This window comes from Rhinatrema bivittatum, chromosome 2, assembly GCF_901001135.1.
Source record: "Rhinatrema bivittatum chromosome 2, aRhiBiv1.1, whole genome shotgun sequence".
Classification (NCBI taxonomy): domain Eukaryota; kingdom Metazoa; phylum Chordata; class Amphibia; order Gymnophiona; family Rhinatrematidae; genus Rhinatrema; species Rhinatrema bivittatum.
Genome location: NC_042616.1, coordinates 21,891,807 through 21,918,462, shown reverse-complemented (window position 1 = coordinate 21,918,462; position 26,656 = coordinate 21,891,807). Strand labels below are relative to the sequence as shown.

General features: G+C 48.2%; 1 protein-coding gene and 1 long non-coding RNA gene across 4 annotated transcripts in view; both read right to left on the bottom strand.

Moving 5' to 3' along the window:
• The window catches only part of LOC115083665, a 32,344-nt gene extending 8,347 nt beyond the window's left edge, over positions 1 to 23,997 (bottom strand). The window contains exons 1-3 of one of the 2 annotated variants that reach the window (XR_003854377.1): positions 23,820 to 23,953; positions 12,838 to 12,928; positions 10,789 to 11,154 (exon numbers count right to left, since the gene is read on the bottom strand). This is a non-coding gene — a long non-coding RNA (uncharacterized LOC115083665). Of the gene's footprint in view, positions 1 to 10,583; positions 11,155 to 12,807; positions 12,929 to 23,819 lie in introns of those variants that run through there. The other variant, XR_003854376.1, reaches the window with a different exon arrangement.
• Positions 1 to 26,656, bottom strand: part of LOC115083645 (oocyte zinc finger protein XlCOF6-like) — a 167,855-nt gene that overhangs the window by 79,539 nt on the left and 61,660 nt on the right. The gene's annotated exons all lie outside the window — the stretch shown is intronic.

Below are 26,656 nucleotides of genomic sequence, written 5' to 3'. Positions count from 1 at the left end.
GTGATGAAAATAGCGTGCATTATGCCTGTTGTGCCTTAAAAGAGTAACCCCCGTCCCACCCTCCCCCCTCCCACCACAAGGCCTCACGGATTCGTACTAATACCATTCCGTAAAGGTGCGGGGGTAGCAGTCACCAGCGAGGCCCGCTCCTCCTGTTCCGGCCCTGCCTCCGTCGGCCCCCCCTAGTATAATGTAAGTGTACCACAGTGTAAACCATAACCAAACAGAAAAAATGAATGTAACCATCATCGCTATGAGCAGAAACCATAGCCCAACATGTTAGAACAATACCCAGCAGAGACCCAAGAAGTTCACCCCTTCCCTTTATCCTGGTCCGATGAACTGTCTCCGGATTGATGTCTCAGGCGCTTCCCTCCTCCTCGGACCCTCTGCCAGCGTGGAGGCTCTAAAGGAGCAGAAGAAGAGGTCGAGGACGAACTCCCCTGTGCAATGGCGGCAGTGACTTGATGGCCTGCGGATCTCAAAATGGCTACCGCTTCCTGTAGAGTCTTAGCCGTAGTCGTAACGCCTTCTATGGTAATAGCTATTCCAAAGGGGAACAGCCAGCGGTGTCGAATGTTCTCCTTACGAAGTAGTGATGTAATGTCTTTAAACTCCAGGCGTTTCTTCAAGGTTAGGGGAGAGAGATCTGTAAAGACTTGTATTGTATGGGACTCCCATTCCCAGGCGACCTTCTTCCTTGCAATTTGAAAAATTTTGTCTTTCACTGGAAATCTGGTGAAACATACAATTATGTCTCTAGGTTTTCCAGCAATCCTGGGCCCCAGGGTCCTGTGTGCCCTCTCCAGGTCAATGCTGATATCTGAGTCCTGCCCTGCATTGCCCCCCGAGGCTTGCTGCAGAAGGAAAGCACATATACGTTGAATCGTGGCTGCACAGTCTGCAAAGGAATCCGTTTCAGGAATGCCCCTGAATCTTAAATTATTTCGCCTGCTTCTGTTTTCTAAGTCTTCCATTTTGGCTATGAAAGCATCTGAATCCTGTGTCACCTTGCTCACCGTCTTAGTGAGGGCAGCCATTTTCTCTTCTTGCACATCCAGTCTTAGATCACAATCATCAACCCGCCTTCCGATGTCTGCCATTTCCTCTTTCAGTTGCTGGATGGTTTCTAGGAGTTCCTTCTTGTTGTCTTTCATTTCCTTGCGGATATCCCCGAACCAGCGTCGGAAGTCATCTCTCGTGGGGAGATCGGGAGCCGCCGCCGACGGGCCGCTCATCACGTTCTCCTCCTCGGATGCGTGCTCACTGGATACCGAGGCTTCTGCTGCGCTCTCAGGCCCCTCCTCCAAGTCGGGTAATTTGGAGAAGGCAAATTGTTTTAAATCCGTTCCTTTTTTGCGCTGCGCCATCACAGAAGGTAGAAGGCGCTGAATCGGGTGGTTTACCAGCTGTAGCTGCAAATTTCACGGGGGTACCAGCGAAATTCGTCCCGGAACGCGCGGGAGCTCTGAGATTAGGTGGCCATCTTGCTCCGCGGCGAGAGCGCCCCCCAAGAGCCAGGTTTTAAGTTTATTTATTTTTTTATTTATTGTTTTTATATACCGACATTCGATCTCAATTGAGATATCACACCGGTTTACATTCAGGTACTGTAGGTATTTCTCTATCCCCAGCGGGCTTACAATCTAAGTTTTACCTGAAAAGTCTTTTTCTGAAAGTTAAAAGGCAGGCAGAAACGCATCATGGAATATGAAGGCGCCCGATATTGATTTTCAAGAACACTCGGCTCTAGCAGCAGCACAACGGAAGGCCTTCAGTCTGACATGTGCCAAATTGATTCAACTCAAAATAGCCTTCACGCTGCAGTTCCCATTGCGGCTCAGGGTTAATTGGCAAAATGAAACCCGAATTTACGATTCGGTGGAAGCAGCACAACAATTCGTGAGTACCTTGGAAATGACTGAGAAGGACTGAGCTCAAGAATATTGACTCTATTTGCTTCCCCTAGATTTGAATTGCATGCTACTACAATCGCTGAAGGTGGCGAGGACTTTTTGTTGTTTTCTTTATTCAAAACTCTTTCATGCCCATAGGTGGAGAGCTCATTCCTCCTAACTCCTGGGATGATTAAAAAGAGTCTCAACTTGACCAAGCGAATTTGGGCCTTCAAACTGCAATGAGAGCTCGCTGGCCTACTTGCCTGGCCCCTGTACTTGTTCGCGAGACCAGCATTAAAGCACAAAAGACCCCAACCTTTCATTAAACAACCTACTTCAGGAACTATTCATGTATGAGTGACATTCCCTCTGGAAAAATGTGATCATCTTTAAGAAACATCCCGAGACAAGGACTGGTTTCTATGGATTTGTGTCGGATTTAGTCACACTGGTTTTGTGTTTTTTTTTACTTTTATTATTCTCCGGAGGGAGGGAATGTCCCATACAGGAGGGTGACGCGGTTCTCTATGTTTAGAGACGGGATAGGTAATAGTAGTGAGGGAGAATGGGAGGGGTGAGTAGTGGGTAATGGGGGGGTTTGGGATAATAAGGGAGGTCCGATATCTTGTGATCCTGAATTTGAGAAAGGGCCATGTAAGCACGTTATAGTCTGAAAAAGGTTTGGGGCTTAGGCTGGGAGGTCCAAACCATACTATGCGGGCTGCGTCTTTGGATCATCTCTTGATGAGTTTAAGACAGTAACATGTCACAAACCTCACTAAGATTCTGGTCATGGAATGTATCAGGTATAGGTTCGGTGTTTAAGAGAGATAAACTTTTACAATCCTTACAAAGACATCATGTACATATAGCCTTACTGCAGGAAACAAAATTAGATAAAGTAGAGCATCAAAAACTCTGTCATGGGTAGGTCAAGTATACTCAGCACAAGCATCAACAAGAACTGCAGGTGTAGCGATACTAATAGGAAAGCAAGTTCCCTTTCAATTAGAACAAGTGATCTCAGATGACGATGGGAGATCTCATTCTCATTGGTCTTCTTCATATACCGTTATTCTGATAACAATCATAACAGTTCACTGTATAAATATAATCAATTAAAAATTATAAATGATTAAAAACAAAACATTAAATTCAATATAAATATTACAACATAAGTAGTAAAAACATCTATGGATAATAAACTAAAATGAACAACAAAGTCAATTTAAAAAAAATTTCCTAGCGTGTAGTCAGATGGAACCAGGTTATGTGCTCCCCTGCTAGCAGATGGAGATGGAGTCAGGTTTCAAAGCTGACATCACGCCTGTAGTGATCTCAGCTATTCAGTATTCTCTTCAAAAGCCACTGTGGACATATTATTGAAAACTTGAATAAAAACTGAATACAACTTAATAACGATTAAAAAACTGGTGACCGTAACTGTACTCAACCAAACATAAGCGCTGAATCCCAGCAATATTATAGATGCTCTGATCTAGGGATAGGGCGACAGCTTACCCGTAACCTCTTGGAATCGAGATTCACCTCATGGGCGATTCCTTGGCACTATTCATGGGCAGCCGAGGGAGGGATGCTGAGTCCATTTGTCTACACCAAGGAAAACTAAATTATCACGTAAGAAATTTCTCCATTTCCTACCATGTAGCCAGATGGTCTCAGGACCAATGGAATGTACAAAAACTACTCCTGAATGGGGTGGGAGACTGCCCGTGGTCCAGTTAACACCGCCCTCGCAAAGGCCGCATCCTTTCGGGCCTGGACATCCAAACGATAGAACCTGGAGAAGGTGTGCAAGGAAGTCCATGTCGCTGCTCGACATTATGTCAACGAGAGACAGTAGCTTAGCTTCCACCCAGGATACTGCCTGGGCCCTAGTGGAATGAGCTTTTACCTAAAGAGGTAAAGGCTTCCCTGCCTCCACATAAGCTCCCGTGATCACTTCCTTGATCCAGCGAGCTATGGTATCTCACGAAGTCACTTTGCCTTGTTTCCTTCCACCGTGAAGAACAATGATGGTCTGTCTTGTGCATCGGTTCTGAACGTTCCAGATACCGTAGTAAAAGCCTACTGATATTTAAGTGGCATAGGAGGCGGTAGTCTTCCGTGTCCTTGCGTCTATTGGGACGGTAAGGAAATGGACTGGTTCAGGTGAAACTCAGAGACTAGCTTTGGTACGAAGGAAGAGATGGTGCGAAGCTGCAACGTGGAGTCAACCGGAGGAACTGCTCCCGACATGACAGCGCCTGTAGTTCAGAGATGCGACAAGCCGCGCATATCGCCACCAAGAATACAGTGTTCACTGTTACCAGGCAAAGAGACAGACAGCGCAGCAGCCGAAAGGAAGACCCTGCTAAAAAGTCCAGTACTAGATTGAGGTTACATAGGGGGAATGGCCACTTTAAGGGTGGATGGAGATGATTAACCCCTTTTAGGAAACAGGCCAAGTTTGGATGCATTAACACACGGGTTCGTTCACCTCGCCCCTGAAACAGAAGAGAGCCGCCACCTGGACCTTCAGGGAGTTGAGGGATAACCCTTTGTTCAGGCCGTCCTATAAAAATTCCAAATCCTTGGGATCTTGGTCGTAAGAGGGAGCACCCCGCATTCCTCGCACCAGGCCTCAAATATTCTCCAGATCCGCAAGTACGCCAGGGATGTTGAGAACTTCTGTGCGCGGAGCAAGGTGGCGATTACTGCTACCGAATATCCACGCTTCATCAGGCGAACCCTCTCAAGGGCCAGACCATAAGACAAAACAGAGTTGGGTTGTCGTGAAGGATTGGACCTTGTTGGAGAAGGTCCCTGTGCGGGAGGAGACATAGGGGGTTCTTCATCAGAAGCCTCTGCATATCTGCGTACAACAGGCATCTAGGCCAATCTGGGGCCACCGGAAGGACTAATCCTCTGTAGCATTCAATCTTGCGAATGACCTTTCCCAACAGAGGCCACGGAGGGAAGGCGTACAGTAAGTTCTCCTCTGGCCAGGTCTGGACAAGGGCGTCGATCCCCTGGGAGTGCTGATCTCTTCTGCGACTGAAGAATCGGGGGACTTTCGCATTGTGAGATGTGGTCAGTAGGTCGATGGATGGGAGGCCCCAGTGATCTACTAGAAGCTGGAAGGCTCTGGTTTACAACACCCATACCCCTAGATCCAGACTCTTCCTGCTGAGAAAGTCTGCTCTGACGTCTTTTCCTGCGATGTGGGAGGCCAAGATCCCTTGTAGATTTAGCTGCATCCATTCCATAAGGGGGTCTATTTCCAGAGACACTTGGTGGCTTTTGGTTCCTCCCTGGCTACCTTTTTGTTGCTCTGTCCAGCATCACGCAAACTGCCTGTCTCTGTAGCCTGTGGTTGAAATGCAGACACACTAATCTGAGAGCTTGGGCTTCCAGGCGGTTTATGTTCAGTCATGCCTCTTCCTTGGTCCATCTCCCCTGGGTTGTCAATTCTTGACAGTGAGCTACCCCTCAGAGGCTCGTGTCTGTCGTGTGGACTAGCCAGTTTGGTGGGGACAGGCTTACACCCTTGCTTAGGTGAACTTCACGTAGCCACCACTGGAGCAGAGAACATATTTCCATTGGTGGGTGGAGGTGAATCGCGTACTCTTGAAATAGAGGGTTCCAACATGATAGACGGGAGCGTTGGCGTGGTCACATGTGTGCCCTCGCCCACGGTACTACCTCCAGGGATGACGCCATCAGGCTGGGAATCTGGAGATACCTCCATACCCTGGGGCGCATTATGTTCATCAGACGCACTTGGCCCATCAGTTTCCTTATCCTCTAGGGAGGAAGACTTTGTCCTGCTTGGTGCTGAACTGGACTCCCAGGTACTCTAAGGACTGGGAGGGCTTGAGGCTGCTCTTGTCCATATTCATGACTCTGCTGGTCACCTGGAGGCTCTCTTCCAACTACCTCACCCAGATGAGCCAGTCGTCTAAGTAAGAATGCACCAGGATCCCTACTTTCCTCAGTGCCACCGCCACGACCACCACCATAATTTTGGAGAATGTTCTGAGGGCAGTGGCCAGGTCAAAGGGCAATGCCCGGACCTAATGGCGGCCCAGTACCGCAAAGAGGGTAAGTCGGCCCCCTATCTCCTCGTCCCTTGGATGGGTTGGGCAAACCTCATTGGGAAGTTTGGGTTGAACCTGAGCCTGAAGCAGTTCCTCTTTTTGGTTGTCGGCTCCGAAAGGACTGAGACCTTCCCGAAGGTCGAGATGTCTGAAATGAGTTTCTGTATGGCCAGAAGTGCTGGGAGCCCCTGGCCCGACCCCGCATGGGCCTCTTTTTCTTATCTTCCGGTAGCCATGGTAGTGGACATTCACCCCACTTTCTAGCTAGCTTTTCCAATTCACTTCCGAATAGGAGGGATCCCTTAAAGCAGTGGTCCCCAACCTTTTTTGCACCAGGGACCGGCTTCAAGCAAGACCATTTTTCCATGGCCCGGCAGGGGCGGGGCTATGGAGGGGTTTGGAATTTAGTGCACACATCATTTAATTATGACATTTATAATGTGAATGTGACGCAACTCACCATAGGTTCTCACATGCATGGCACACTGACCCATGATAGTCACGGGGCTAGATGTAAAAGTACAGTTTGTATCCACGGGAACCCCCCTGACCCACAATAATGGATGTAAAGCAGAATTATGACATTCCCCATACAACCCACCCTACAAAAAAGATATTCTGGTTCTGGTGACATCTCAGTAACAGCAACTCAAACTCCTTCTATTTCCAGGCTCAATAGCCCTACTTATGAAAAGACAGCAATTTACCACCAATGCATGTCCTCTGAGAAAACACAACAAATAAGACTGATACAAATGCTTACATTCTAGCAAAATATCTCATCTTGGTAACAGACACAGAACCGACCTAACATACTCCCAGGATCTGTAGTAATGCACATAAACTAATCTGCACACAGTTACACCTGTATTATGGAATACACTCAAACAGGTGCAACCCTATCTATGAAAAGGCAACACTGCAAATATTAAATCAGGTCCTAAAAATCAATACACCTCTTATTAGGAAAACATAACTAGCAAGCAGCTATAGATCCCCACACAGAAATAATTGTAAAAACTATACTAATAAGCAGAATAAATGTTTCAAAACAGCTATAAAAAGAATAACATCCAACAATTAAAAACTCATAAAAACTATTAAACATTCTCCAACACCAATAAAATATTTCAAAAAAGCAGACATCACACAATTAAAATGGCAGTCAAGAAAAATAAACTTAAGCCACCTTTACTTACCTCCTACTCCTCTTTCATGCAGGCCATAGCACACACCAGAAGCAGCAGTAGAGGCTAAGCTCTATACTTATGGTCCTCTTCCGTAGTGCCCATGTCTCTCACACACATCATACCAGTCATGCCCCCATGACCAGTTTCTGTCTCTCACACACCAATCATCTCCCAGTCTTTGGTACACACACACCAGTCACCTTCCTGAACGGTTTCTCTCATGCCATACACACACACAGGCTTCCCACTCCCATGTTCTACTTACATATACGGGCTTCTCACTCTCATAATCACTTTCTCTGCCTCACACACACACACCAGTCTTTTTCTCTCACACACACCGTCACCTTACCAAGCAGTCTCTCTCTCTCTCTCATGCATGCACGCTCACCCAGGTTTCTCACTCCCATGCTTTCTTTCACCCCCACAACACCAGGCTTCTTACGCCCATGCTTTCCCACATACCCAGACTTCTCACTTCCATGCTTTTTCTCTCTCACAAACACGTCACCTCCCTGACTAATGTCTCACACTCTCACATACACATCAATCATCTCCCTGAGCAATCACTTTCATTGTCTCTCACATACACACACATCAGCTCTCTGACCAGTCAATCACAATCACACACTGGCTGGCTGCTTCTCTCTCTTTCTCTCTTCCTCCCCCCCCCCCGGAGCACAAATGGGAACTGCAGCAGCCTCCTCCTCCAGCCCCCGCAGGCCAAGAAAGAAGAATCCCATTGGCCGGGAGGCTCATGCTGCTGTCTCCTTTCTTGATTACCGGCTGCTTCAATTGCTCGGGGGCTGATGCTGCAGCCGCTGCTGCTACTTTATCACGTGGCACGGTTCTTTCTCCTTCCCGCGCACTGCGTATCACTTCCTGTTCCGGGTCACCGGGGGGGGGGGGGGATGGGAAGAAGAAAAGGCCAGCCGCGGGTTTCACAGCTTATTCTATCACCGCTGCCGTTCCCACTGGGCTTGAACGTGTTGACAGCCCAGCGGCAACGGCAGCGGGAGAGACCGGGAGCGCACGACACACCTGCCGGTGCTTGGCGGCGCCGCGGACCGGCAAAAAACTCCCACGGCCCGGACCCAGTCCCCGGACCGGTGCTTGGGGACCCCTGCCTTAAAGGGCATCTTTGTGAGGTTTGCCTAAGGGTTGCGCCTGCTGACCAATTTCGCAGCCACAGCTGTCTTCTGGCCGCCATCACTGAGGCTACTCCTCTGGCCAAGGTATGCACTAGATCAGAGCTTGCATCTGCCAGAAAGGCTGCGGCGAGCTCCATCAACTCTCTGGAATGCACCCCTGAGAAGCAGACATGAACGAGCCACCAGGGCACAACAGGAAGTGATCTGCAGTGTCATTGCTGTCGTGTCAAAGGCTTGCTTAAGGATGGACTCCAACCGCCTATCGTGTGTGTCCTTCAAGGCCGCTCCTCCCTCCACTGGGATAGTTGTTAGCTTTGAAACAGCGCAAACCAGGGCGTCAACTCTCGGGAAACGCAGGTGTTCTTTGACCGCTGGGTCCAGAAGGTACAAGGCCTCCAAGGTCAGACCCCCTTGAAAGCTGCTTCCGGGGAGTCCCACTCCAGGTCAATCACCTCCTGGATGGCTTCCAGAATCGGGAAATAGCAAGAGGCTTTCCGTAGAGATACCAGGATGGGACTCCTCTTTGCTTCCGACACAGGGTCTGTGCCAGGAACTCCCAGAGTCTTCAGGGTCTGGGAGGCCAGGGCTGGCAATTCATCTCTGTGGAAAAATCATAGCATGGGCCGGGATGGCTCCAGGCCTGGAAGGATTTCCCTGTCCTCCACTGAGACTGCATCCCCCTCGTCATCCGTGGGGTCTGGGTCCCTGTCAGGGATACCCTTGGTAAGCCTGCGGATAGGGCCGGGAGGATGAGGCCTTCCCAGACCGGGCAGGGGCAGCATCTGACTGAGCCTGAACAAAGGCTTTGAAGGCCCTGAACGAATTCCATCCAGGAAAAGGTTGCTGGGTCCATGCCTAGCCCAGGAGGAACTGGGGTAAGCCCCCCTGACCTGCCCTCTCCCAAGGAGGACGCAGCCCCGGGACTGCTCAGATCCGGGCGCTAACAGATAAGGTCCTGGCTGACCCATCCTGCGACTGGGAGAAGTTCTGAGAGTCCGGCCCTCCCTGACCCAGGAAGGATCCAGGTCAGGCTGCGCAGCCCTAATATGGCAGGAAATACAAAGAGAGTGTCACTTGTGCTTTTTTGTTGCCAGAGCCGTAGTTCACTGTAGCTTGTGCGTTCAGTCAGCTAGCACGGACTCGAGTGTGCACAAATCCACCCTGATGAGCGCAAGTATAAGCAGCCAGTTGTGCACGAATGTACGACTGTGCTTATGCGCGCGATTATGTGCAGAGATGCGCACTCATTAAGGAGTGGGGTCAGGCGCACAACAGGGCTGCCCTGCAAAGCACATACTAACGGTCAATGGGGGAAAATGGCACTGCACCAAACTGCACACAAGATGGCGTTGTCGCGACCTGCCACATGCAGTGCCCATCGAGCCTGAAGTGGGGCCTAGCTCATCAGGGGGCTGCTAAACCCGCTTGGAAACCTCCTTCCCTTGCCCCAACGGGATCGGGAACGTCGTTGGTACGGCGCACCGAGCAAGAGACCGAAGGAAAGACTTACTGAGCCCTTCCACGTCTCTGAATCAGAGGAGTTCTTCTCTACTTACCCAGGCTCAGCGCTTACCGGCTTCAGTAGCAAAGTCCACGCCAGGAACTGGTTACTGGACCAAGGCAACCTCTGAGGGATCTCGGAAATAACCTCAGGAATTCTCAACTGGGGGAGAGACCTTACGTATCACCACAGGAGAACGGGGCTTGGTATGGGGATAGCACCTCCACATCTGCTAGGAGACAGAGAGATACTGGATGGCTGAGGTCCCTGCAGGGGTGTATCTAGGGTGACGTCAGCTTTGAAACCAGAGTCTATCTCCATCTGCTAGCAGGGGAGCGCGTAACCCATTGGTCCTGGCTCCATCTGGCTACACGCTAGGAAATTTATGTTTTTTAAATTGACTTTGTTGTTCATTATAGTTTTTTATCCATAGATGTTTTTACTATTTATGTTGTAATATTTATATTGTTTTCATTTATAATTTTTAATTGATTTTATTTATATTTATACTGTAAACTGTTATGATTATCAGAATAACAGTATATAAAATAATATAAACCAAATAAATAAAGCGAAGGAGGGAGAGGTGTAGACGTGACCTGGCTGAGAATTGAAGACTAAAAATGACCAAGGTTTAGAAAATTAATTTTGGGGTTCAACTTCTTCTTCCTTGAACTTTGTGGATCAGCAACAAGAGACAAAGATCTTTATACATTTAATTTTCACTAGAAAAGAAATGGGGTTAATTAGAAGAAGAGATTCCTTAGATATTTGCAAAGCCTCCCCTAAATAATTATTAATCATCTCCCCTGGTGAAATATTCTCTCTTGGGAAAGTTGATAATTCTAAAATATTTCTCTTTTGGCAACATTTTCCAAATTCTTACTTTTTCTTCAAACAAACTTTATCCTGAATGGACACAGGAGAATTAATGAGTATATTTCCTACCTTGTTCTCCAGCGCCTGCAGCCGCTTAGCATGAGCAGAAATTTTCTTCTCCTGGGTCACTGAGGAGATTTCCCCTTCAATCCTTTCCAACTTGCTGCTCATTGTTGCTTCCGGCCGCTCCACAACCATCCACAGAGAGCCCAAAGTCCTGGGCTGCAGTGGATCCAGAGCCAGCCCTGCCCCCTCCTCTGATCCCGGGGGCTCTGCCAGAGGCTGCACCGAGGAGGGATCTGGCTCTGGAGAAGGCAGAACCCCCTTCCTGGGCTCCACTGAAGTCCCAGAACCCATAAAACCATCCATGGGAGACTGGCGAGATTTAGACTTTCCCTTTCTATTCGTTGTAGTCAGGATCAGAGACAGGACGGGCTGAGGACGAGAGAAAGTGAGAATCTGGAGAGTTAATTCCCTCCTGGTTAATTCCCTCCTGTACCAGGCACTTTGTGAATTAACAGAAAACACTCTCAGCACCTTTGTATCAAACCCATCACATTTAAACAGCACTAACTCCCCAAACTCACACAACAACATCCTATCTATGAAACAACAAAACTGGAAATGAGGTAACTTGCCCTAAAGCAGCTAAATAATGAACTTTATGTAATATGTGAATTAGAGATGTTTTTAAATAAATAAAAATATATTCCCTGCTGGAAAACAAAACAAGCTGGACTGATACAAACCTTACACAAAAACTAAATGCTAGCAGAATCCCTCACCTCAGTCCCACATGGAATATACAGACAGACCCTCACCAAATACAGGATAAGGGAATAGCAAATTGAAAAAAAAGTAATGCAAATTATAAAACAACAATAGTAAAGTAAAATTACAGGTTACAGAGAGCACAAAAGGTAAATCTCAGGTTTCTGTGTACAAGTAAAATTGTGAGCTTTGAGGAGTCTCTTGCAGGCTAACTCCCCTCTACTCTCTTTACGGGGCGGTGCTTAGCGCTCCCCCCATTCAAGCTTTGACCCCTAAATCCTAACATTTTAATGCTCAAGTTTCTGAAAGTCAAATTATTGTGAATCCTAAGGGCAGCAATCAGAGCAGCTCATAAGAATGGCTGCAAACATAGGGGCCGATGCAAAAATCTTCGCAGAAAGTGGGCGCTGACTTTTCAGTGCCCGCTTTCTTAGCACCCGCGGGGGGGGGGGGGGGGCGCACCATGCAATATTTAAATTACAGGGTCACGCTAGGAAGGAGGTGCTTGAGTCGTTTGCGTGACCTTAGCACCTCCTTCCTAACACGACCCGCTGTGCTGCCCTGTCTGCCAGTAATGAAAACGGCCGCAGACTGTTTACTGGCAGACGGCCGGATATAAAAACTGACAACGTCGGTCTTCATAACTCGCCTGTCTGCTGAGTTATTTTATTTACTTTAAAAAAAGAAATACAGCTTTTTCTGCTTTTCTATCCTTTTCAAGTTATCTTTTTGCATTTGGAGGGAATGAGTGCATTTGCATGTGATGAGCACTAACTCATTCACTCCGAGTCAGACGAGCGTTAAATAAGCACTAATCCCCCTATTGCATTAGGGGGTGGATTAGCGCCTGTTTAACCCGCGTCCCACAGCAGGTTAAACAATGCGCTCGGCTGAGCTCACTGCATTGCATCGGCCCCATAGATTGCGACTTAAAGACCTGATCGCCACCTTGATTTCCTTTCCACGCTCCCAGTGCAGAGCCCCCACAGTCAGTCCCTTTACACTCAGTCCCGCTGCTTGCTAGAAAACGTCACAGGGACACTCGAAAAGAACGGGTCGGAAAGACACCGCTTAGGGTTGCCAGGTTTTCATGAAACAAGCACTTTTTTCCAAAAAAAAAACCCAAGCCCAAAACACATGAAATTGAAACCCCAATGTTTTTGAGTCGCATAGATGACAAAGGAAGCTTAACTGTTTGCATGTTGCAAAAGGTCTGCCTGATGTGCACGAATGTCACACTTACAAAATGTGCACACAGCCTTACTCTCATTGCTGACAACAGACTGAATCCATGCTTTTAGTTTACATTCCTCTTACCACGCTTAGCAGGATCTTTTAGGTCCTTACTTTAGCTATAGTAGATCAAATCCATTTAGTAGCGTAGCAGCCAATGACAGAAACAGTAGGTATGGACAGGCTTTCTTACAAAGGAGATCTGCTGCAGGGAGAAGAAATGAGAAAAAAATTACACGAAATTAAAAGTGGTGTAGGACAAATTTAAAAAAAAAAAAAAACACCAGCCCCAAACATTGATAACCCCCTCCAAACACATCTCCGGTCCCCCCCACTCACCCCGATTCCCCCCCTCCGAGCACATCTCCGGCACCTCCACTGTGTGACAAAAGGAAATAGAACGTGTGGGGTCAGTCTATGATACCCTTTATTTATGGGACATCACGGCATAATACATCATGGTTCTATTTACATATGGTGAACACAAAAGGAATAGATGCCATTATCTTTTCCAAATACTTTATTGATGCAGAGACGTTCCAGATAAATTGCCCGACTCTGGCAGAGTTTCGCAGCCTTCTAGCCGCTGCCTCAGGGGCTACAAATAAACAATCAGTATTGAGCAAATAAATATCTCACAATAAATATATTATTAAGATCTTATAAATATTAAAAAGAAATTTATATAAATCAATAAACATCTTTTTTAAACATTATAAAGATCTAAATTTAAAATCAGACTAATGAATTTCAATAAAAAAGTTAAAATAAATAAATACACATAGAAATAAATACATAAATAAATAACAGTGACGTTAGACAATAACCTTTAGACAATACTTTACCTCCAAAATTCAAAATCATTAATAATGTTTGATCCACTCAAATCAGATAATGTGCCAACGATGATAAAACAACTAGAAGAGAAATAACCACCATTGCAATATGTGTCAGTTTCACAAAAAACTTAATATACTTCAAACAACAACTTACCACATATGCATATCTGAAAATATGATATTAAAATAAACCAGCACACCAAATAGTAAAACTATTGTAAAAAATTAATTATATAAAAATCTGTCATAAACAAATCTATTATATAAAAATTATTATATAAAAATACAATAAAAATTCAGCTAGAGAGTGTTTCTAACATCAGAGGATGTTCTGACTAAAAACAGAATATATAACAGCGAACTGCTAATGATGTATAAGATACTCACTTAATGATAAGCTACCGCTAAAAATAAAAAACGTAATATGCTATTAATTATAATAGAGGCTAACTATCAATGATACAAAAAACTTAGAAATATTGATGTTTAAAAATGTGTCTAAGCTCAATTTTGCATATGAACCACAATCTTCGCTATTTAACTAGTATAAACCGCGCTTTGGTAGCCATTTTCAAATGCTAATTTTGGCGCCAAAAATTCTTAACATTCTTGACAAACCAAAGCTAAGTAAGTTCTCAATTATATGGAAAAAACTGTATAGATAGTATGAATTTGAATTTAAAATAGCAAAGGAATAGTTAATATATCGATTTTAACACTTCACTAAAATTATGCACTGCGGTCTAAGGAATTAGTGTTATCGGAATCCTCTCTAGTGCGAGCTAGTGATGGCTGTGTTTGTCGGCGTTGCGGTTGCAGAAACCATGTTCATGTTATCTTTAGATCCAGAATTATATTCCAAAGTGTGATCTCTGCTGTGCAACAATTGCAAGCCTTGTCTCAATAAATAATTTAAAGCACCAAATTCGAAGAATCAGATAGTGTCTAAACAACAAAATATATGATTAAAAACTCCTGCTAGAGTCAATAGCTGTTAGTAATTGACTATCAATAATATATAAAACATCAAATATTGCAACATGTAGCATAAACTATTTTAAAATTACCTTCACAACGATGGGTCCAAACACAGATTTGTGTGTAAACCGCAGTCTCTGCTATGCAGCTAATGTGAGCTGTCTTTCGGTAGCCATTTTTAAAGTGTCACTTTTGGCGCCGAAAAAATATCACAAAGGGGGCGTGGTTAGTATCTACTTGAAACATGTCAATCACAAAGGGGGTGTGGTTGGTGTCCCGATTCTTACACTTTTTTCGGACTGTGCACTGCGGTACATGAAAAACTTCTTCAATGAAATAAGCATATTAAACTAATCAGAGGCTGTTAATATACAAACGTTGCCTTTCATATATTAACGTTCACAAAATGGGCGTGATAGTTATCTAAATACTGATATTTCAATAAAATTGTAGAAACACTCTCCAGTGAAAAGAAAGTGGAACTTTAAATAACTACTGTTCACAACTTTCCTAACAACAATCCAATCTATTGGTGTGGTGTGTATTTCAATAATATAAAAATCAAAAAAGATATAAAAAAGCATATGTAATAAATATTACCAAAAATTAATTTAAAATTTCTTGTAAAAATTCACATGTCTATAGTGGTTGTACTCATAAAATAACATAAATAAAATATATGGCACTAAAACAGTTGTAAAAGTGCTGTGGCACAAAAAGCAAAGATCATAAAAAAACTGACAAATCAGACTCCATATTTAAACCATGTGGTACTACAGTATTAAATTCAAAAATATATTTTTGCTCAATTTGTAGTAGCAATTTATCCAAGTCACCACCTCTCCAGCTTAAATGTGGTTGTTGGATCACACAGAATTTGAAATCTTCAAATTTATGACCATTTTCGATGCAATGATCAACCAACGGTTTTGAGCTTATATTTCTTTTAATACTGCTCTTATGTTCTAGAATCCGTTTGTTAAATTCTCTGATAGTTTTACCAACGTACAATTTGTTACATGGACAGATAGCTATATATACCACTCCTTTGCTTTTGCAGTTTGTAAAGGAGAAAAGTTTAAAATCTGTATTACATCCAGGTATCTTTTAGTCAGAACATCCTCTGATGTTAGAAACACTCTCTAGCTGAATTTTTATTGTATTTTTATATAATAATTTTTATATAATAGATTTGTTTATGACAGATTTTTATAATTAATTTTTTACAATAGTTTTACTATTTGGTGTGCTGGTTTATTTTAATATCATATTTTCAGATATGCATATGTGGTAAGTTGTTGTTTGAAGTATATTAAGTTTTTTGTGAAACTGACACATATTGCAATGGTGGTTATTTCTCTTCTAGTTGTTTTATCATCGTTGGCACATTATCTGATTTGAGTGGATCAAACATTATTAATGATTTGAATTTTGGAGGTAAAGTATTGTCTAAAGGTTATTGTCTAACGTCACTGTTATTTATTTATGTATTTATTTCTATGTGTATTTATTTATTTTAACTTTTTTATTGAAATTCATTAGTCTGATTTTAAATTTAGATCTTTATAATGTTTAAAAAAGATGTTTATTGATTTATATAAATTTCTTTTTAATATTTATAAGATCTTAATAATATATTTATTGTGAGATATTTATTTGCTCAATACTGATTGTTTATTTGTAGCCCCTGAGGCAGCGGCTAGAAGGCCGCGAAACTCGGCCAGAGTCGGGCAATTTATCTGGAACGTCCCTGCATCAATAAAGTATTTGGAAAAGATAACGGCATCTATTCCTTTTGTGTTCACCTGACGGTATCATAGATCGCCTACCTCTATTTACATATGTACAACATATCTCATACATCAGCCTGTCAGTGCGAGAAGTCTGTTCGATCGATTAGGGGAAGAAGGGGAATCTGCAGCACTTCATACTCCTGTCTCGCTGTTCCACCCCACTGCTTTTATACGTGTCAGGAAAGTTGCTGATCACTATAGGAAAATTAGGTTCTTACCTTTGCTAATTTTCGTTCCAGTAGTACCATGGATCAGTCCAGACGGCTGGGTTATGCCTCCCCTCCAGCAGATGGAGTCAGAGAGAAAACTGAAAGCACCCCCTAGATATACTGGTGTGCCACCTGCGATCCTTCAGTATATGTGATATCAAAGCAGAAGTAATACATTAACCACCATCAATACTGTCCCCAAGAATCCCGACTTCCTTCTTATGTGCTTAACAAGTGACCAGATCAAGTAGAAACATCCTTGAGAACAGATAAAACCGGACACAACAACAGGACACCAAGGGTGTACAGTAACACACAATAAACTGGTAGAAAGATAAACCGGAAACCTGTGGTAACTGTCTCCAAACAAACTGAAAAGGAAAAGATAGAGCATACGAGCGGACTTCCAGAAAACACCATGGGCGGGCGTCTGGACTGATCCATGGTACTACTGGAACGAAAATTAGCAAAGGTAAGAACCTAATTTTCCTTTCCCAGTACGTACCAGGATCAGTCCAGACAGCTGGGATGTACCCGAGCCGCCTTAACTGGGGTGGGACCCTGAGAGTCCCGCTCGAATCACACTGCTTCCAAAGGACTCTACAGGAGGACCACGGACATCCAGGCGATAATGCCTGGAGAAAGTATGCCAGGATTTCCATGTGGCCGCCCGACAAATCTCTTGGCAGGAAACCAAGTGAGACTCTGCCCACGAAGTCGCCTGAGAACGCAGAGAATGAGCCTTAAGTCCAGCAGGAACGGGCTTACCGCAGGCCACGTACGTGGACTCAATAGCACCCTTTAACCAGCGCGCGATGGTCGCCTTGGAAGCCTGAAGACCCTTCCTGGGTCCGTTCCACAATACAAATAGGTGATCGGACCGACGAAAATCATTAGTAACCTCCAAATAGCGTAAAAGAATCCGACGGACGTCGAGACGCCTCAAGTCTTTACCTTGAGAAGACTGGAGATCCTCTTCCGAGAAGGAAGGCAATTCCACAGTCTGGTTGACATGAAACGCGGATACCACCTTAGGCAAGAAAGACGGAACCGTGCGGAGAGACACCCCGGACGCGGAGATGCGCAGAAACGGTTCCCTGCAGGAGAGAGCCTGCAGCTCCGACACCCGACGAGCCGAGGAAATGGCCACGAGGAAAACCGCCTTGAGGGTCAGATCCTTCAAGGAGGCCGCCTTGAGAGGTTCGAACGGGGCCGCACACAAGCCACGGAGGACCAAATTCAAGTTCCAGGACGGACAGGGAAGCCTGATGGGAGGACGCAAGTTTCTAACCCCTCGCAAAAAACGAGCCACATCTGGATGACTCGCGAGGGAAGACCCTTCGACCTTACCCCTCAAGCAGCCCAAAGCCGCCACTTGAACACGAAGCGAATTGTAGGCCAGACCCTTCTTCAGACCATCCTGCAAGAACATAAGGATATCCGCCACTGAAGAACGCTTAGGCGTGGTACCGACCGTGTCACACCAATCATGGAAAACCTTCCATACCCTCGCATAGGCCAGCGTAGTAGAAGCCCGACGCGCCCGAAGGAGAGTAGACACCACAGCCTCCGAATAACCTCTCTTCCTCAGTTGCTGCCTCTCATAAGCCAAGCCGCCAGACAAAAATGATCCGCCAGATCGAAAAATACTGGATCCTGATGAAGGAGATTGGGAAGATGACCGAGACGCAGTGGACCGTCCACTGCCAGGTTTACGAGATCCGCAAACCACGGGCGACGCGGCCACTCCGGAGCCACGAGAATCACTGGACCGCGATGGGACTCTATGCGTCGGAGCACCTTTCCTACTAGAGGCCACGGAGGAAACACATAAAGAAGGATGTGGCGGGGCCAAGGGAGCACCAGCGCATCCACCCCTTCCAACGCGTGCTCTCTTCTTCGACTGAAGAAACGCACCGCCTTTGCGTTTTGGCGGGTCGCCATGAGATCCAATCGCGGAGTCCCCCAACATCGAGTGATGAGAACCATCGCCTCCGCCGAGAGCTCCCACTCTCCTGGATCCAGGTGCTGCCGACTGAGGTAATCCGCCTGAACGTTGTCCACGCCGGCAATGTGGGTGGCTGCGAGACGTACTATGTGCCGTTCCGCCCAGGCCATCAACAGCGCCACCTTTGTGGCTACCGCCTGACTTTTTGTGCCTCCTTGCCGATTTATGTACGCCACTGTGGTCGCATTGTCCGACAGGACTCTCACCGCTCGTCCGCGCACCATCGGAAGGAGGCTGCGCAGGGCCAGGCGCACCGCCCTGGTCTCCAACCGGTTGATGGACCACGTCGCTTGGCGCGCTGACCAGGTACCCTGGACTGCTCGGGACTGGCAGACCGCCCCCCAGCCCGAGAGGCTGGCATCCGTTGTCACCACCAACCAAGACGGGGGTTCGAGGTCCACCCCCTGCAGGAGATTGTCGGGAGTCAGCCACCAGTCGAGACTGGAGCGGGCCGGCTCCAGCAAAGGCAATTCTATCCCGTAATCCTCCGACCAGGGATCCCAACGAGATAGAAGAGCTCTTTGTAACGGTCGCATATGCGCAAAAGCCCATTGTACCATTTCCATAGTAGATACCATATGACCAATGACTTGTAAATAATCCCAAACTGTGGGAATCGCGAGGTCCAACAGGCGACGCACCTGAGTCATGAGATTGACCAAGCGTGGCTTTGGAAGAAACACCTTGCCTACCAATGTATCGAACCGAGCTCCCAGGAACTCCAGCTGTTGGGTCGGCTCGAGTCTGCTCTTCACGAAGTTGACTACCCAACCCAACGCCTGGAGCTGGCGCACCACTAAGGAAACCGCCTGGGCGCAGGCCGCATGGGACTTTGCTCGGATGAGCCAATCGTCGAGATAGGGATGCACAAGGACTCCTTGTCTCCGGAGAGGTGCCGCCACTACCACAAGCACTTTGGTGAACACCCTCGGCGCGGTGGCCAACCCGAAGGGGAGGGCGCAGAACTGGTAGTGGGACCCCATCACCGAGAACCTCAAGTATCTTTGATGCCGTTCCCGGATTCCGATGTGTAGATATGCCTCTGTCAGGTCCAAAGAAGCCAAGAATTCGCCCTTGTGGACGGCCGCAATAACAGACCTGAGGGTCTCCATCCGGAAGCGAGGCACCCGCAACGTCTTGTTTACTCCTTTGAGATCCAGAATGGGCCGGAAGGTGCCCTCCTTTTTGGGAACCAGGAAGTATATGGAATAGCGCCCCGTCCGGAGCTGGTCCTGCGGAACAGGAACCACTGCCCCCAAAGCCTGGAGATGATCGACCGTTTGAGCGATGGCCAATTGTTTTTCCACCGGTCCGCACGGTGAAATCAGAAAGAGATCCCGGGGGGGACGTACAAAATCCAACTCGTAGCCGTGCCTTACCACGTCGAGGACCCATTGATCCGACGTAATTTTGACCCACTCCTCCCAGAACCGGGACAGCCGTCCTCCGATAACGGGAACGGAGGAATGGGCCTGCGCACCTTCATTGGGCGGGCTTGATGGCAGGAAAACCTTGGGACGAGCCTCCACGTTGAGGCCTCCTGCCGCGAAAGGAAGAAGACCAAGACTGTGTTCTCGTCGCCTGCTGTCGCTGGGAAAAGGAACCCCCTCTTCCCCCACGGAAACGCCGCTGCCCCCGGAAGCGAGCTCTGGCATTGCCGAACGACCGAGGTTGCCGGGGCTTATCCTCCGGTAATTTGTAAACTTTGTTGTCCCCCAGGTCCTTGATGAGCTGATCTAGTTCCTCGCCGAACAGCAGCTTGCCCTTGAAGGGGAAGGATCCTAACCTCGCCTTGGAGGTGGCATCCGCCGACCAACGACGGAGCCACAGCAACCTCCTGGCGGAGACCGCCGAAGACATAATCCGAGCTGAGGTGCGCAACAAATCATATAAGGCATCCGCCGTATAAGCGACCGCAGCTTCCACGCAATTGGCCTGCTCCGCTTCGCCCGGAGGAAGCTCCTGCGTGGTCAGCAGCTGTTGGACCCAGCGCAGGTTGGCCCTCTGCACCAAGCTGCTGCATGCAGCCGCCCGGACACCCAGGGCCGCCACATCGAAAATGCGCTTCAATAAAACCTCCAGCTTGCGATCCTGGAGATCTTTCAACGCGATACCCCCCGTCACGGGGATAGTCGTGTGCTTGACCACGGCCGTGACAGCCGAGTCTACCGCGGGCGTCTTCAAAAGCTCCAATGAGTCCTTAGGCAAGGGATACAGCTTTTCCATGGCTCGATTCACACGCAGGGAAGCCTCAGGCAGCTCCCATTCCTTCGAGACGATCTGTAAGACCTTGTGGTGGAAGGGAAATGTCTGCGGGGGGGCTCTAAGTCCTGCCATCGCGATATCCCCGGTGGACGTGTCCGCCTCCTGAGGCGGCGTCGTTAACTCTAACTCCTGCAACACGTGGAGAATAAGGGAGCTTAATTCCTCTTTTCCGAACAAACGGAGTACCTGGGGGTCATCCCCCTCTACGGTCCCCTGATCATCCGTAGCCAACAAGTCCGGAGCCCCCGGGGAATCCGGAGCAGCCCCTGCGTCTCCTTTGTCCTCTGCGCTCCCCCCCCTTGGACGGGTACCTTTTCCCCCGGAGGGCCCCACCACCGGTGGACTCCCCCTGGGCGAGGGAGTGGTCTTGGGGACCTTCGGGGGAGCGGGAGCCTCCGCCTCCCAGCCGGATTCCGCCTGTAAAAATGCTTTGTGCATTAAAAGAACAAAGTCAGCAGAAAACAGCACCGCCCGTTTTAAATTTTTCTTCGGCCCCTCCGACGAGGGGGGGCCTCGTGGGGACCCCAAATCGGGCCGGGAGCGCGGACTCTGTGCCCCAGGAGAAGGAGGAGGGGAGATTTCCTCCTCCGAAGCTGAAAAATCAGTGTGCCGCGTGTCCAAGATGGCCGCCGCACTCCTCCCCGGTGGAGGAGGGGCCGGAGAACGGCTGCCGGAGACGCTGCTGTGCCGTGCCGAAGAGGGAAGAAAAGATTCGCTGCGGGCAGCGCTCGGTCCCCCCGAGGGTCCCTCGCCCCCGGGAACACATCGGGGACAGAGACCCCCGCCGGAGAGCCGCGCCCCCGCCTCTCCACAGGTCAGGCAGACCGAAGACCTAGGCATCAGCGCAGAGAGCAGAGCAGGAAAGAAAAAATTGGCGCCAAAAATCAGGTAAGACGATTCCCACAGAGAAACGCGCGCCGGGTGAGCTAGCCACCCCCTCCGGGGTCCGAGCAGGCACTGGCAGGCCGGGGTCAAGAGAAAGGGAGCTCACTGCCTGTCCCCAACAGGACTTAAGTGGCTCTGAAATAAAACTTTTCTTTTTTTTTTTTTAACCCCCCTTCAGGACTGACCACCTGGAATTGGGGGGGGGAAGGTGACCGGCCCACCGGTAAGCTTTCCCCCTGCCTTGCGGACACACTAACCCGGGAATATCAGAAGGGTAAAAACCCTCCGAGCCTGCCTTAAACGGAACTATAACCACGCAGCGCAAGAAAATCACACAGACCCTCACGCAGACAGACAGACAGACAGAGGAAGAAAGGAAGCATCAACTGATCTTGTCCCCTGTCCTACCTCACTCTTTTTTTTTTTTTTTTTAATTCCCAGTTCCGAAACTGACCAGACCAGGACCGCAGGTTATGCCTCTCAATCTGCTGGAGTCAGAGAATATACTGAAGGATGGCAGGTGGCACACCAGTATATCTAGGGGGTGCTTTCAGTTTTCTCTCTGACTCCATCTGCTGGAGGGGAGGCATAACCCAGCTGTCTGGACTGATCCTGGTACGTACTGGGAACAGGCCATTCCAGTACCGAGCGGTAGGAAGAGCTGCGTTAGTGCCTACGGCACCCGCGGTTACCACCCGCACAGTGCAGCTCACCTACCGCTCGATCCTGAACCCTAATTACATGTAAATGTAAACCGCGTCCGAAAAGCCTTAGGCTCGCGCAACCCAGGATACTGGATAGAGCGCCTATACAGTATCCTGGGTGCGCGGGCCTAAGGCTTAACGCCACGCTGGTATCTGTCATTTCAAATGTCATTTCAAATGACAGATACCAGGAAGCGAAAAAAACAAAAGCAAAAAGTAAGTCGCTTCCCCGCTTCACTCTTCCCGGAGCAAGGCTGCTTTTCGTGCCCTTGCAGGCGGCCATCTTTGAGTTCGTCGGGAGGAGCTACGATCGCAGGGGTTCCTGATGATGGCTTCAGAAAAGTAAGTTTGCAGGCGTCCAAAAGCGACTTACTTTTGGGATCTTGTCGCTTTGAAAAAAAAAAAACCAAAATTGCTTTTGGTTTTTTTTTGCCGTTGCTTCGCTGCTGTCTTCCTGTTGCTTCGCCGCTGTCTTCGCCTTTGCTTCGACGCTGTCAGTGTGCTCCCCCTCCTCCCGGAGCAAGGCTGCTTTTCGCGCACACTGACAGCGGCGAAGCAAAAAAAAAACCAAAAGTCGCGTTGCCGTTGTAGTCTCCGTGGCAGCCCCAGTCCGGACATCGGAGGGGGGCTGCAACGTTTTTTACGCTTTTTTTTTTTGGCTTCGGGAGCAGGGGAGAGGACTGGGGCTGCCACGGAGACCGGCACCCATGATCGCGGCCGGGGCAGGCGAGCGGGGGCTGGGGGAAAGCTTTCCACCTACCCTTACCCATGCCTCTACCGCCTGGGTCAGGGTAGGCGGTAAGTTTCCAGGTTAAACGCGTGACAAAACGGCAGGGAAAGGTAGCGATAGTCGGGGCGCGGGTTACGGGATTGCAGGTGAATAGCTAATTCGCTCGTTTGCATGCAATATGCATGCCGCGGGCGGAAGGGGTTGCCCAGGGAATTTAGGACGCGGTAGGAGTAGGTTAAAGGGGATTCGGGATCGCAGGAAGGGCTAACGCGGCCGAAAACGAAGTTAAAAACGGCTTAGGAGCAGGGTAAACGCGGCCGCACTTTACAGGATAGGCCTGTATGTTTTCCCCTGTGTTGTTGCCAACAAGTTGCTACCACAAAGCCTGACTTCTCTCTCCCTTGGGCGTAGTCTGGTTGATCAGGCAGCGTGGCCCCGGCGCGAGCAGCCAAAGTCTTTGTTGCACAATCTAGTACAGGCAGCAACATTTTCCTTACACCCACACACACCGATTGCCCCCTCCGAGCACATCTCCAGCCCCCACACACCGATTCCCCCCCTCCGAGCACATCCCTGGCCCCTAAACACTCATTCTCCCCTCCCCACTCCCCCAAACCCGTCTTCAATCCCCCACACTCATCCTCCCCTCCTGATCCCTGGTTGTAGGCAGCTGAGTGCCCCACACCTTTCAGCATTCAGGGCTGCAGCTGCACAGAAGCTTCTTGGTCACCCACGACGCTTGTTGCTTCCTGCAATGCCAGGCCGGGTCTGCCCGCGCGCTCCTGGGATTGCTGGCTCTGGTTAGCTTAATGCTGCAATAGGTTAGGGTGCGCCTGCTATGGACAGGCCTCACCGGCAGCAGCAGCCAATCACTGCAACATCAGAGCACAGGTCCCGCCCACCAAACCCAAACAAAAACGCGATTGGCAGGAAAAAAACGCCCAATTACAAGCCACCCGCGAATGACTAGAAAAAAAAGCCCAATCACACGGGAAATAGTGAGGTTGGCAACCCTTTTCCGGAACTGAGCATTACTGCAGTCGCCTAAGAATCATAATTCTGCGACTGCTGGTGGAGCTGCTGCTGCCGATGAGTCATCATTCTGCGACTGCTGGAGGGACTGTGCAGCAAAGGAAAAAGCGGCAACCGCGAGGGTTGCTGGCAGTCAGGTGGCCATCCCAGATCTAACGCAACCGGCACAAATGTGGTTTTTTTCCTGCAGAATGGAAAAGAAATAGCCCAGCTGAGTGTGAAATTTCCCGATCTGCCAACAATGTATGCACTACTGTGGAGCCACAATGTTTGCAGATGAGCTAGGAGGAATCTCCCTCCCCCTCCTCTAGGTGTGTCGGAGGAATATTTATGCCAAAGAAAATATACATAAAGAAATTAGAAATTGGCTCATTAAAAGAAATGCAATGTGTACTGCAAAAAAACTACACCTGGAGAGATCTTGAAGGGAAAGAAGAAAAATATAATCTTCAAAAATACATTAACCTAACCTAGTAACTCAGTAAAATGATCGCATCACCACATTGTGCTTTTTAAATCGCATCACCACATTGTGCTTTTTAAATAAAATACAGCGTGACCTTTCCTTGCCCCTTCCCTGCAGCCACTATTTACTTTTTATTCCTGTGAAAAAAACTCAGCTCACACTGTTCACTCTCTCATTCCTCCACTTCATAAGAACATAAGAAAGATGCCATAACGAGTCAGACCAAGGGTCCATCAAGCCCAGCGTCCTGTTTCCACCAGGTTACAACAAGTACGTGGCAAGTACCCAAACATAAAATAGCTCCCATGCTACTATTGCCAGTAATAGCAGTGAATCTTCCCTAAGTCAACCTGATTAATAACAGTTAATGAACTTCTCCAGGAATTCGTCTGAACTTTTTATAAACCCAGCTACACTAAGTGCCCTAATTACATGCTCTAGTAACGAATTCGAGCTTAATTGTGCACTGAAAAAGAATTTTTTCCAATTTGTTTTAAATTTGCTACTTTTAACTTCATGGAGTGCCAAGAGGGAACAATTTTAGGCAGCAGATTTTCAGGGCTGGCCTTACAGTCTGGGACAGTGGAAGCACTATTTATTTATTTATTTATTTATTTATTTATTTATTTAAGGCTTTTATATACCGACTTTCTTGATACAGATCAAATCAACTCGGTTTACATTGAACAAAGTAGAAATATAACTAACCATCAGGCCTATCCAGAACCGAGCGGTAGGAAGAGCTGCATTAGTGCACCCGCGGTTACCACCCGCACAGTGCAGCTCACCTACCGCTCGATCCTGAACCCTAATGATATGTAAATGTAAGCCGCGTCCGAAAAGCCTTAGGCCCGCGCAACCCAGGATACTGGATAGAGCGCCTATACAGTATCCTGGGTGCGCGGGCCTAAGGCTTCAAGCCACGCTGGTATCTGTCATTTCAATTGTCATTTGAAATGACAGATACCAGGAAGTCTGGTCCGATCAGATGCAAAAATAAGTTGCTTCGCCGCTGTCATCTCTCTCCCCTCCTCCCGAAGCAGGGCGCGAAAAGCAGCCTTGCTCCGGGAGGAGGGGAGAGAGATGACAGTGGCGAAGCAACTTACTTTTCCATCTGATCTGACCCGACAGCGGCGAAGCCAAAAAATAAGTGAAAAAAACTTAAAAGCAAAAAGTAAGTCGCTTCGCGGCATCACTCTTCCCTCCTCCCGGAGCAGGGCGCGAAAAGCAGCCTGCTCCGGGGGAGAGATGACAGTGGCGAAGCGACTTACTTTTCCATCTGATCTGACCCGACGCGAAGCCAAGAAAACCCCAAAGGTGACCCGACTTACTTTTGCAAGTAGTTGCAAAGCCGTCCGGCCATCTGTAGACGATATCGTTGCTTCCCGGGAAGATGGCTGCCAGCACGGGGGAAAGCGGCCCCTGTGCATTCGATTGGCTGCTCAAGACGTGATGTCACGACGTTTGACGTCACGTCTTGAGCAGCCAATCGAATGCACAGGGGCCGCTTTCCCCCGTGCTGGCAGCCATCTTTCCAGGGAGGTAGGGGAGCAACGATATCGTCTACAGATGGCCGGACGGCTTTGCAACTACTTGCAAAAGTAAGTCGGGTCACCTTTGGGGTTTTCTTGGCTTCGTGTCGGGTCAGATCAGATGGAAAAGTAAGTCGCTTCGCCACTGTCATCTCTCCCCCGGAGCAGGCTGCTTTTCGCGCCCTGCTCCGGGAGGAGGGAAGAGTGAAGCGGCGAAGCGACTTACTTTTTGCTTTTAAGTTTTTTTCGCCGCTTCACTCTTCCCTCCCACCGGAGCAGGGCGCGAAAAGCAGCCTGCTCCGGGAGGAGAGATGACAGCAGCTTTTAAGTTTTTTTTCGCTTTTTTTTTTTTTTTTTTGCGCTTCGGGAGGAGGGGAGAGGACTGGGGCTGCCCCGGAGACCGGCCCCCATGATCGCGGCCGGGGCAGGTGAGCGGGGGCTGGGGGAAAGCTTGCCACCTACCCTTACCCCTGCCTCTACCGCCTGGGTCAG